The sequence below is a fragment of the Ammospiza caudacuta genome, chromosome 14 (assembly GCF_027887145.1).
Source record: "Ammospiza caudacuta isolate bAmmCau1 chromosome 14, bAmmCau1.pri, whole genome shotgun sequence".
NCBI lineage: Eukaryota > Metazoa > Chordata > Aves > Passeriformes > Passerellidae > Ammospiza > Ammospiza caudacuta.
This window is the reverse complement of record NC_080606.1, coordinates 10698626-10711002: the sequence shown is the minus strand read 5'-3', so window position 1 is coordinate 10711002 and position 12377 is coordinate 10698626. Positions and strand designations below refer to the sequence as shown.

The 12377-nt window shown below is 39.8% G+C and overlaps 1 protein-coding gene across 2 annotated transcripts in view; it reads left to right on the top strand.

The window, feature by feature from the left end:
- GRIA3 (glutamate ionotropic receptor AMPA type subunit 3) overlaps positions 1-12377 on the top strand; it is a 140385-nt gene that overhangs the window by 1681 nt on the left and 126327 nt on the right. The window lies entirely within an intron of this gene.

Genomic DNA, 12377 nt, shown 5'->3' with positions numbered 1-12377 from the left:
AAAAACCAGAAACCACTGTTTAGAAGTGACCTTGAGAGGGAGAAGGCTAGAGGGGCTTACTTGCCTCATCTGCCTTGAAATACTGAGTTGTTTTCTTACAGTGAGAGTCCTGTGAAAAGCTGAGGAGACTGTAAACTGACACATACTGTTAGAGCTGAGGGGAGAGAAAATGGAATCAGAACACTTGGCGATAGGAGAAATAGCTCTGCACTAACAGTGCACACATACAATTTGAGCTTTTATTAACAGAAGATGCAAAATAGAACTTTGAGTATTGCTAATGTGGTGTTAAGATGCAAAATCTCTTTCAGAAAGACTTTGCGTGTTCTGCATTTTAAAAAGCATTCCTTTACCAGTAGTAGTTCCTGGATATTTGTTTTACTGATGTATCCAAATTTGATTCTATACAAGTTTTATTGTAAATTATTAAAAATGAAAGGAGTCCTCTTCCAAGGTAGCTAATGCACTTTGCAATGTGGAGATATATGTCTGCACATGATCTAATGGACTGCTGAATGCAATGTACGAACTTCACATAATGAAAAGGTTACTTCTCACAGTTTGCAGGTTTATACTCACAGTGTAAAATGGTCAAAGAGGAAGCATTGTACTGATATAATGAAGCACTGGAGTACAGAAAAATAGTAATTTTTGCTTTAAAGCAATTATATGTTTTTAATAACTTATTTATTTTTTTATTTGCAGGAGATAGGATAGTTCTTACATTTCTGTCCCACTGTATATTCTGAGAAAGTTCATGGTTGTAAAATATATAGTAAGGAAATATTTGGAGAAATTTTGGATTGATATTCTAACATATCCCCCATGTGACTGCTTCTTGGTAGTGCAGTGTTACACTCTCCAAAGGACTTTGAAGTAGAACCTTTAAAACTTTTGCAGGGGGGTTAATTATGTAATATACAGTAAAAATACTTGGTAAAGTGGGAAAAAATGGTACATAAAATCATGTCTCTACTTTGCATCTTATTTTACTAATCCTATCCAGCTTCAACAGCTCTTACAACAAACATCAGACTATTAATCCTTAATCAGTGTAATCCCTTCAAGAGGCTGCATCTCAAGCACAGTTTCCTAAATATCAATTATATGGATTTAAACTAAATACGTTGAACTGCTTGGGTGATTAATTATCAATTATTTTTTTAAAGTTGTTACCAGCTCTTCCCCCACCAAAAGAAGTGAACTTCCCCCACCAAAAGAAGTGAATATACTTGTTCAGTATATTCAGTCAGCGTTCTACTCATCTTCTGATATCTAATGGTTTTTGTCAATGCTTATTAAAAGCTGTGGCAATTTTAGTAAAGTGGGATGGTTTGCTGCAGTACAGAGCTGCTTGTTCCAACACCCATCTTACCAGTATAGTAAAATTGGGAAAATTTAAATCTCTGGAGAAACTGTAGACCAAAGAAGATGTACCTACAGTAACCTATTTATGAACAGAAGATGTGAAAAAAGAAACAGACGAAAGAAAATGAAAAGGTGACCTTGTCTGTACTGTGTCAACCATCTCATAATACTGTTGATAAGAAAAGAATACGGCGAGTCCAAGTCACCAGTCATAAGCTTCAGCAGGTCAAAATACAAAAAACCCCATCAGAACAGTTATTCTTTTGAATTTGGTACCAATTTTCTCTGAAAATCAGAACACTTATGTGTATCAGTGCATTAGGATGAATGAATAGCTCCTCACACTACCTGACCAAAATTCCAGCCTTTAACCATATCCTCATTTCCTATGGGAGTGACAGATAATTTCAGTGTGCTGCCATATCCATGAAGGAATTCTTTCCACAACATTTTTACCTCACTCGGAGATAAGCATATATTGTCTCCAATGCTGTCACACAGCCGTTTGATCAATATTTGCAATTGGCAGGGTTCCATGGGAGAGAAACCTGCAATGACTCTGCCTTCACTGGGGGGGAGGCTGAGGCTGAATTTGTGGTGGGATAGGTACAGGAGCTGAGAGGAAATTGAAGGAAAGAGCATGTGTAGCCTGAGCCTAGTGCCTGTACTAGTCAGTATCCATAAAATAATACTTTTCATTCTCTTTTGCATTGATTTGTATGATAATGACTGTAGTAAGTGTTTCTGTGTGCAGGGATTGAGGAGGCTCTGCTCAGAAAGACTTAGGCTCTTACTGTGCAGCTGCACATCCCGTTTGATGCAATCTGGTGCATTCCAGAGGAGGAAAAAAACCTCTTCTGAAGTATTCTCATGAGCCTGAGAAAAATAGCCCACCTCTCCTATGGCTGATTTGGCAATATCCCAACCTGGGAACAAACTTGTTTAGAAGCAGAAGAAAATTCCTGCCCTAGGCCCCTCCCTCTCATTTCTTTTTCAGTTAAATGATGCATAATCTGATTTATGTACATGTATTCCCTGCTTCGCTGCTAGCACCAAGCCTCTCTCTGTATATTTAATTTACACACATTCATACAGTATTTATCCACTCTGTATTTATCTGCCCACTTATTTATTTAGCTGTATGATATCTTAACAGAGAACAAATGCAAACACAGATGAAAATTCCAGTGTATTTAAAGGTGAATTGAAGTTTATCAGTTGGCTCCAGGGAAATTATTACATTTCTTAAAATGTGCAGCTTTTTGCTATCAGTAGAAACAGAAAGAAAGCTGACTTGACCTATGAATTTATAAAATCAAAATCAGGTTATATTTTCTTTAAAAATGCTCATGTAGGGAGTGAGCTGGTTTTTTCAGAACAATATGAATATGACAACTCAAATATATAAATTTGTCACTGAAGCGATATCTCCCATGCATTGCTCATAATCTGATGAAGGATGTTGGTGTTAATGCTGAATTGTGTGTATAGTTCTGTAGATCACATTCCCTAGAAATAGCCCACGTCTGTCGTTCTGCTCTGCACTTGTAGTGCACTATACTAACACTGCTCCAGCCTCTGCAGTGTCAGCTCATTAGCACACAGATCTCATATTCCCTCTCTGCACTGTCATTGCAAAAAATTGCTGTTGTACACCTTTACAGCCAACAAATGTGCTCTTGCCTTACGTACAATTTTCAAGAAATATTTAGAAAAGTAAACTAAACCTTATGTATGGTCTCTCTTGAATTTCTCAAAGCATTTTTTAGTGAAAAGCATAGTTTTCTTTAAAATCTGTTGATCATGTAATGACAGTGGTGGGATGTGTGCAGATGAAAAGGGGCTGTGATTATAGAATCTAATTAATCTACAGATAGATTCCATCTCTCAGCTAAATCTAACCTATCAGCTGCAAATTCTTGTCCCATTAATTTTTCTGAGTTTTTTTCCTATCTATCTTCTAAATCCAGAAAGCTTTTTGTATTTTACCAAATACAGATATGTAGTGGTTTTTTTTTCTTTCATGAGCATTCATTTTTCAAGAGACAACAAAAAAGAGGGAGGATGGAAAGACACGCTAACCTTTGGCTGCTAAAATCCTGTAGGTGGTTGTATCGGCACTTCTTCAAGGGGTCTGATCTCAGACTTATAAAAATTTACTTTAGCATCCTTGCAGTCTTTGTGTTTAATCCTAAAAATTCAGCTTGGAAGATTTTAATGGGAAAAGTGCATGTTCATTGTTGTGAGAGTGTTGCAGAAAATGATAGCTCAGGAGTAGCAGCAGGCAGTTTGTGCAGTTCAGCTGAGCTGCTCCCTGTCCCAGGGCACAGGTGTGGGGGTGTGTGAGCTCACTCGCACACTCGCACGTGCACAGGCCCACGTTCTCTTTAGGTGCTGTTCAGCATTTCTTTTTGCCAGTGGGCAGATAATTTGCTTCCCTTGCATCTGTGTGCTCTTTGGCCAGCTGGCAAAGGACACTGATGCTGCAAGTGGTCAGCTCCCTTCTGCCAAAAGCATAAGCATGTGTTGCTGAAAGCATTGCCAAGTTCGGGCTGGGTATTGCTGGTTCTGCAGGAGCAGCGAGCACAGGGGAGATGCCTGAACTCTCCCAGTGTGGAATATATTCTGGTTTCTCCAGTGTTCTGTGGTAAAACTCCTGGAAATATGCTTTCTACATAACTCTACTCATTACAGACCACTGCAAATGCCATTCATGCTGCAAAATGCACTCAAGTATCGTGTGTAACTGCTGTATGACCACGAAGAGCAGCTGGCTTCAGTTTAGGGGTCAAAGCTTTTGCATTATTGGGTCTAGGCTGAAACCTGAAAGGTGTGTTGCAACTAACATTTGTTTCCACTTCATGGCAGAGCAGATGATTTGTCATTAAACTTAATGTGATCTCAGTCTTAGCAGAAGGAACCATACAACTTTCAAACTATGTTTTATTATTTCTTAAATTAATTTCAGAATAAGCTTACTCTCCTCTGCTGTGTACATTACATTGATGTACTGTTTAAATGTTAGGGTGCTATTTAACTCACACAGTAGAGATGGAAAAAATACCTTACATGGATGGACACTTTTTTGAGAAACTCTTGAGTTCACCACATGAATAAAGAGTAAAGCATGGTAAAGAGTGCCATTTACTTGTTTAGTTTTGGAAAGATTTTGTGCAGATACAGCTATGAAATTGTTCCTTTTTCCTGTATAGCACTGGGCCTGGACGACCCATGGGGCTATTAGGGCAGGTTGAAGAGGTACTGATTAACTGCACCTTCCCATGAAATGTATAACAGCAGTTTATCTCTGGGAGGAAATGGAGATACCATGATGGGAAACTAGCCTGTGACAGAAGCTTTTAACAACCACAAAAAAAAGCCCCACAGTTTTGTTGAAGGCTGATTCGGGAGCTTGTCCAAGAGCTGCAGAAAACAGTGGGTTTCTTTCCTCTGGGTTCACTGTGTTCAGTGTCTGGGAGGTGGGAGGCCATCCTACTGCCAGTGTAGGACTGTTATGCAAGAAGGTGTGAAATGAGAGCTGATGTATTTTCAGTGTTTCTTTATTGTCACAATCCATCGATTTAACATTTTCCATTTAAAGTACATATTTTATCATTACCAGTTTTAGAATGCTAATTTTGATTTAGTTTGGCATCCTTAAAATGTTTTAGAATATGTTATTTTTGAACCATCAACACTGTTTTCACCATTCATTACAAACCCAGCCAACCCATATAAATGAAAACCTGTGTTCATTTATTGTGAGAAAGGTGTTATGTGAATTGGTTTTTGGCATTTAAGTTACGACCTGAGAGCAGTACTTTCTGTGCTGCTGGAGAGCAGAGATCACTGGAAGGCCATCACCCCTTTTCTAAGGAAATTCATAAGGCAGCCTAAAAACTCTGTACCTATTGTCAGGAGGTTTGCTATGTGAAGGCTTGTACTTCCACTGGAACAACGTGGTGATCTAAAGCCAAAAATTTAGAAATTATTGATGTAGATAAAACCACTGTCTGTGAAGCTGTGATGATCACTGCAGTGAAGAAATTTCCAAATTTCACCCATGGAGATTCTTTTCTTCCAAATATGTATGCATTACATTTCCTGTCAGAGCCAGAGGCTCCCCTCTGTTGTATCACCTGCTTTATATTATTGTTGATCTTCAGAATATCAGATGCCTTTGAAACATCAAATTTGAAATAATCTTTGAGTTTTCACGTGCAGCCATCTGATGGAGACTCCAGGGTAGACACTCCTGCTCTGCTGCTTGTAGCCATTGCAGCTGGGCCCTGATAGCTGCCACACAGCCTCACAGGGCACACGCCAGCCTGACTCTGTTGGGAAGTTTGGAGAAATTTCTATATCAGCAGATACAGAATGCAGAGTTCATTTTATTAGCGCGCAGCAATGTGTGAACTATTCAAAGGCAGTGAGTACCCTTTCAGCTGGTCTCACAAAGATGTGTTAGTGGTGATACTATTGTGTATGCACAGAGCAAGAGAGAAACAGGTGATGGGGCTTCTGTGTAAAGAGAAGGAGTGAACTAGGAACGGGTTATGTCAGAATCCACTGAGCAGTCATTCCTGCATATCCTTGCCTTTGTGTCTGAGGCTCTGGATCTATTTTATCATCTTAGCTGTTTCTAAAATAGCAAGTGGCAATGTGCAACCCTGACACAAACACCACACAGGAGGCACAGAAGCCTTTAATGCGTGAGGATCAATCTGCAGAGACACAGTGCTGTGGATAAATTGCCCAGGCACTTGTAGAAAGGGTGAATTGCTTTCCTGGAATGGATAATGGTGCAGGTGAGCGCTCTTCTGCTGGAATGGAGTGACCTGTCTGGTCACTTGTATGTCATTATTTTGCTAGACTGTTTGGATGTTTCAGATATGCTGAAAGTTTTTTTGCTTGTTTTGTTTCAAGTGCAATTTACACGTTTGCTTTCAGTCCACATAACTTAAGTGATTGGCTTTGAATGCTTGGTCCTGCCCTTGCATTGGGCTGATATGTGCTGGAGCTTGTTCAAATGTAATGTTTGAAATTCCGGTCAAGAATTTAAAAAATATGTAGGGCTGTATGGGTGCTTCAATAGCTTGAGAGTATTTTAGTAAAAGGACTGTCTTTAAAATTATATGCAGCTGTCTGGGTAAGAGATAGCTAGTGTCTGATGGTGTATAGTCTGTGCATAGACACTTATTTTGTGTATACTTCATTATTTTCACACATCTTTCTCCTGGGCTGATGTGTGGAATTGTGCTTGCTGATTTCACCTTTGGGGGGTTTTGTCACATGCAAACATCAAGCATTTGGGCCTGGTCTATCTGGTAAAGGGACTGAACTTGGGAGGTGGTGGAATCCTCTGGAGGCTCATAGCTTGATTTGGAGTAAGTTGGATTGTCCTTTAATAGCACGGTTTTGCTCTCTCTTATACAAGGATAGTAAAATTTCCCTCTGTCTCAGAGGTACTGCAAGGCTGTTTCCGGTAAAAAACTTGGAGAGCTTAGGCTAACAGAACCTTCTTTGATTTATTGATCACTTCTTCCACTTTCGAAAAAAAGACAAGCCCAAAACCAAAAAACAACCAACAAAACAAGAAAAAAAAAGAAGGAAGAAAAAAAATCCCCACCAAAATCCAGCCTACTTTTGATCCTGTTGAAAGATGAATTGAAATTGGCAATTACAAATTGCTGTCCTTGCTGTAAGATGTTCATTCCCACTGATGGACCTGGGAGAACATGTGTCACAGCCATACAGTGAGCCAATCTATCACTTGGCTAAGGAGGAGTTTTCAGCTCCTTACCTGAAATACCTGAAATAAGCAAAGCTGTTGGAGAGAAAAAATATTTGATACTGAAAAGTTTTTTGCCTGCCATGCCCTTTGGGTCTTTATAATAGGTCTGGTCCATACTACTGCAGCACAGCAAATACCCAATTCTTGCCTACCAGGCCCCACACTCTGTTTATTTGAGTGATGGAGAAAGACCTGTCCTTAGCAGAAGTGCTGCTGGCTGTTGATTTCTCCCAGTGAGGTGTGCTGTAATCAGTATCTCACAGCTGCTAGCTTTTCCAAGAGATGTGCAGCAGTGCGTTCAGGGGTTGCTGCCTCCCATGATTTCTTTGTCTCATTTCCACTTCAGAGATCTTACTCTGATTTGGGTGCTGCAGCCCACTTAGTGAACATGGATCAGGTCTTGTGGATCACAGGGTTGCTGTATCATGACACACGTCTTGATGTGTCTTTATACTCAGCTGTGCATGCTAAATTCCCTAAAACTTTTTGGTGATTATCATTGTTGTAATTTGTGTTTTTCTGCTGAAGGGGAGCTGCAAAGGGGAAGATGGCCTGGGGAGAAGTAGTAATAGGAAAGTTTTTTCAAGTGATGAACTTTTTGTAGCCTTCCTGCAGGAGAGCATGGTGAAACACTGGTTTTTTAACAGTTACAGAGGTTTTGTGTTCTTAGACTTTACATCTTGTGTCACCAAGTTTGAATTCTAATGAAGTCTGCTGGTCAGGAAACTCAAGTTCATGTGTTCTTTTTTTCCCAGCAGTTAGATGAGAGCTAATTAGTGTCTATTGATTTGCAAAGGACTGACCCCAACTCTAACCCTGGATTGACTCAAAACTGTTAGGGGGATTCTAAATTATCTAGCAAGTTTAATGTACTCACCCATCTTCCTCTGAAGTGTTTGTGTAGTGGTCAAGTAGCATCTCCAGAGTGGCTTCACTACTGTTGTGGAATATGTGAAAAGCACTTGAACGTAAGGAAGTGCTGAATGAGCAAACATTCTGCATAATACCTACTATCCAACTCTGAATTTCTTTTTTAAAACATTGCTTTTTGTGCCTATTTGCTTATGACTTCTTGATGAATAGAAAATGGGCTAAAGAGAAAAAAGGTACATGATCATAATGTGCCAGCCAATCCTATTTCTTTCCTATTTCAGCCATGTCAGCAGAGTGATTCTCATGACTAATGATAGTTTTCATATATTTATATTGAATGCCTCAGCCAGCTCAGACCTACTTCCTCTACAGAACCATTATCCCACTGTTCTGTGCATCCCAGAAACTAATTGTATATCCCAGAATATCTTGATTGAAATGATGGGAGCTGTGTGACTTGCTAGTCTTTCATTTCAGATATAGTTCCAAAAAGGTTTTAAAGATTTAGATTGGGATCAACCAGAAAATGTGAGAATTAAAAATAAAAGCTTTTTTAAATAGTTTCAGACCTAAAAAAATTACTCAGCTTCAGTTGAAGTCTAGTATTGTGTTTTGGAAATTATTATTTCTGTTTTGTGCATTTTTTCCCGGTTGAAACAATTTGGTGAAGCTTATCCAAGTTAGCAAGATGTTTCTGTGGGCATGAATCTGCTTTTTTCATATAAAAGCACCTATTCTGTCCAATTTTTATAAGAACATATAGATTATGGATGTGAATATAAAATTGTATATGATTTGGAGGAAATCCTGCTTTTTTCAGGGTATATAGTACAAACTGCTTGTGATGGATTTTATGGATAGATGACTTTTGTCAGTCAAAGTATGTATAGCATGTCTTTCCACCCCATCTACAGGCAATTTACTTTGTTACCTGGAGAGGCAATGAGATAAACCCAAAATTGATCCAAATCAGACCAGTTAACCCTCCTGAAGTTTTCCACCACTGCAGTTTGGCGCTCCAGGTGCAGAAGCTGCTCTAGAGCATGGATCAGTGTCGCTTTCTACATGCAGAGGGCAGTAAATGTTGTGAAGGTTTCTACAACTGCAGTGTCCTGCTACAAAGGTGTGTGTTCATATGTGTCAGGTGTGTTTTACTGACAATTATTTTTGTTCTATATAACACAAAGAGAAATTGCCAGTGGTGATACTTAGTAATGCATATCTGCAGTGACCACTGGGACCTAGTGATTAGTGCTTCATTGTTCTACCCTCAAAAAAAAAAAAAAGCCTCTGTATTCCATTAGAATAAGTAGGGGCAGTCAATGTGGGTGCACAGCTTGTGGTAATTGGGAATGGGGCTGAGCCCCATCCCCAATGGGCACAGCTGTGAGCAGCAGTGACACAAGGAGCCATGGAGTGCCCAGGGACACTGAGCAACCACCAAAGGGAACAGAGGGCACAGGTGCAATGCATCAACAGGAGGGTATAAAAGGTTGGACTCAAGAACAAGCAGGGCAGATGCTTGCAGCCTTCTGAAGTGAGCTGGTGTTGCTCTGTGTGGGCAGGCGCCTGAAGCCTTCTGATGTGGTAAGGTGTTCCTCTGGGTGAATGCTTAAAGCCTTCTGAGATCGTGTACTGACACTCTGTGTGTTGTGGCTGTCTCAGCTGTGACAGTCAAGATACATGCTGAGGTCTTCTTCTAATGTGATTTACACCAGGGTGGGTTTGGAGTAGCTCTGTGAAAGCAGTAAAGGCTAAAAGCAGAGTGGTCCCTCCTGGGGTGTTCCTGGCTCTAAGTAGGGACTGTGGGTCCAGGACAGCCAATGGATTCTTCAGGGGGCACCCTGAACATCTTAATCAATAGCACACCCTGAACATCTTAATCAATAGCACACCCTTCTTCCAGGGCTGTGCAGGTTGTTCAGACCCTTGACTTCAGCAGCTGAATACACCCTTGTGTTGCACTGCATGTCGTTTCCTTCTGGAACTTTGGGAAATTTAGCAAAATGATCACGTTCAGCAGTAATAAGTGTCCCCTTATAAATGATGCTGGATATCTCAGAAGTATCTGTAATAGACTCTGTAGAGCAGAATCTGCCAAGGAAAGATTTCGTTTTTCAGTTGAAACAAAATAGTGTAAATCAAATGGTCTCCAGTGGAAAGTGCTGACCCTTCTTTTAGCAGAAGTCACTTATTCCAGCTCTACTTTCAGATTTCCTCTTTTTTCCCCTCTTTCCCAACTACAGGTATATTTTTTGTGGCTGTGAAGCTTCACTACTTTTTTCTGCATCAGTTTATGTATTTTTCATTTCTTTTATGAATAGAGGCTGTGTGACATTAAAGACCAAAGACTCTTCTGTGAAATTTAACTCCTTGTGTCTCTTAGGTGCTTGCAAGAATAGTGACAGTCTTGACTGAAAAAACATTGCACCTTTTTCTGAGTCTTTCTATAGCTAATTCAAGAACAAGTGTCTGGTAGAACAGGGTCTTTTGACAGAAGCATAAAGCTAGCATTTGAATTTATTTTCATGTGTAAAAACACACTGTTGTTTTTCATAAATGGGGAACCTATTGTGGGTAGTGATGCTAACTCCTGCATCCTGGTCAGGTTCCAGCTTGGATCAGTATCAACATAAATCAGTTATTCTCCTGAAAGCTTTATTTAGATAAATTATCTGCACTTCCTGTCTTAAATTCTTATTGTGTTGTTCTGCAGTGCTAGCCCCTGTTTCTCATAAGATGCTTTTGAGATTTGAGGCAATCTCTGCATACACTGGAGGATACAATTTGATATTAAAGTATATTTTCCTTGCGGGCTTTTCTTCAAAGATTCTGTGCTTCCTTGGTACTGTCTGGAGATTCTCTGTGTTAATAAGAATTGTTTTGTTAATTGATTCCAGAATCTGCTGCACTGGAATAGTCTGCCTTAGTCAGGATCTCCACATGAATTTTAAAATGGCATCTTTCTGGACAAAATTCTACTTTTTACTATGTTGTCTCTAAAACTGATTATATCAGCCCAGTCTATTTCTTTTATATGCTGGGTTGATTTCAGTTTATGGCAAAATGCTCTATAGGGGGATTAAAATCAAAATTATTTGTGTTTTCAAGAAGCCTGCGTAAAGCTATGTATGAGATATGAATCATTTCAGTTTCTCAGAGGTTCAGCTCTGTGACTGAATGTGTGTGGAGTACACTTGAAAAAGTATCTGAAAACCCCAAAAACAGGAGACCTTCTGCAAAATGGGTGTGAGAAGTGCAAAAGCAGCATGATAGTCTCCCCTGCTATCCTGGCTGCCTCATTCCTGGATGAAAGCAGCTGTAGAAGTGTAGAGCATTAAGATCAAACCTCCTGGATAATCAGGACTGTGACTTTGTTCTGCGTGACAGAGAAGGGCCTGCGGTTCCTGCTGCTGCTGCCTTTTCCACTGAGCCTGCCAGCAAAAGGATCAATTAGTGCCAACTGCAGGAGCGCAGCTCCCTTACAAAGGCCTGTGTCCACTGAGAACTGTTCATTTAAGCTCTCATTATGAACTTCAGGTTAATAACAGTGCATGCTGCTACCTCATAATTTACCTGAAACTGAGAGACTGTTTTACCAGTTTAGCCATCCTCCTACCTAGTTCATGTGCTTTTTTGCAACTGAGTCCAACTTTAAATCTCCAGGAGAAGTGGATCGTGTTGTGCTGTGATGATTACAGTTACAGTGTGTGGAGATTTATTGGCAATATAGAATAAGAAGTAGTAACTTTAAAATATTGATGATCAAAGATGTGCAGCTTGGTAAATTTACCCATCCTTAAAAGCTGGCTTTTCTTTATGAATGCCCTACAGACAATTTTACTTTAACAATAAAATCAAGGCTTTCATTTTAAAACAGCCACAACCTTAAATTTTTAATTAAGAAATTAATTAATTTCTCAGAGGTGTGGAGTTTGTGAGGTTCCCCTGTTTGTCCACTGGTGAGTGTTCTCTTTTCAGGAAAGTTGGTGCCATTAATCCATTTGCTGTTGGTGGTTATGCTGAAAACATCCCACTGCAATGCTGTTTTAGTGTGGCTGGGCATGCTGATTGTCATTAAACTAGCAATAAGCTTGTAAATTGGATAATGCTACAAGTTGAAGATTATTTTAATTGCCAGGATTTAAATTTTCCAAGCAACGGGCTTTAAGGCTGAAAAGTGATTTTTGGATGTAGATGGAACAATGTGACTTTTGAAGCTTGGTGCAGCAGCAGTTTGATTACCTGGGTAATTAAACAGATCAACACACACAGATGTGCTGTTGCTTCCTGCTCAGACTGTGTTCAGAGGGCTTGGGTACTTCTGCAGAGCTCACTGATG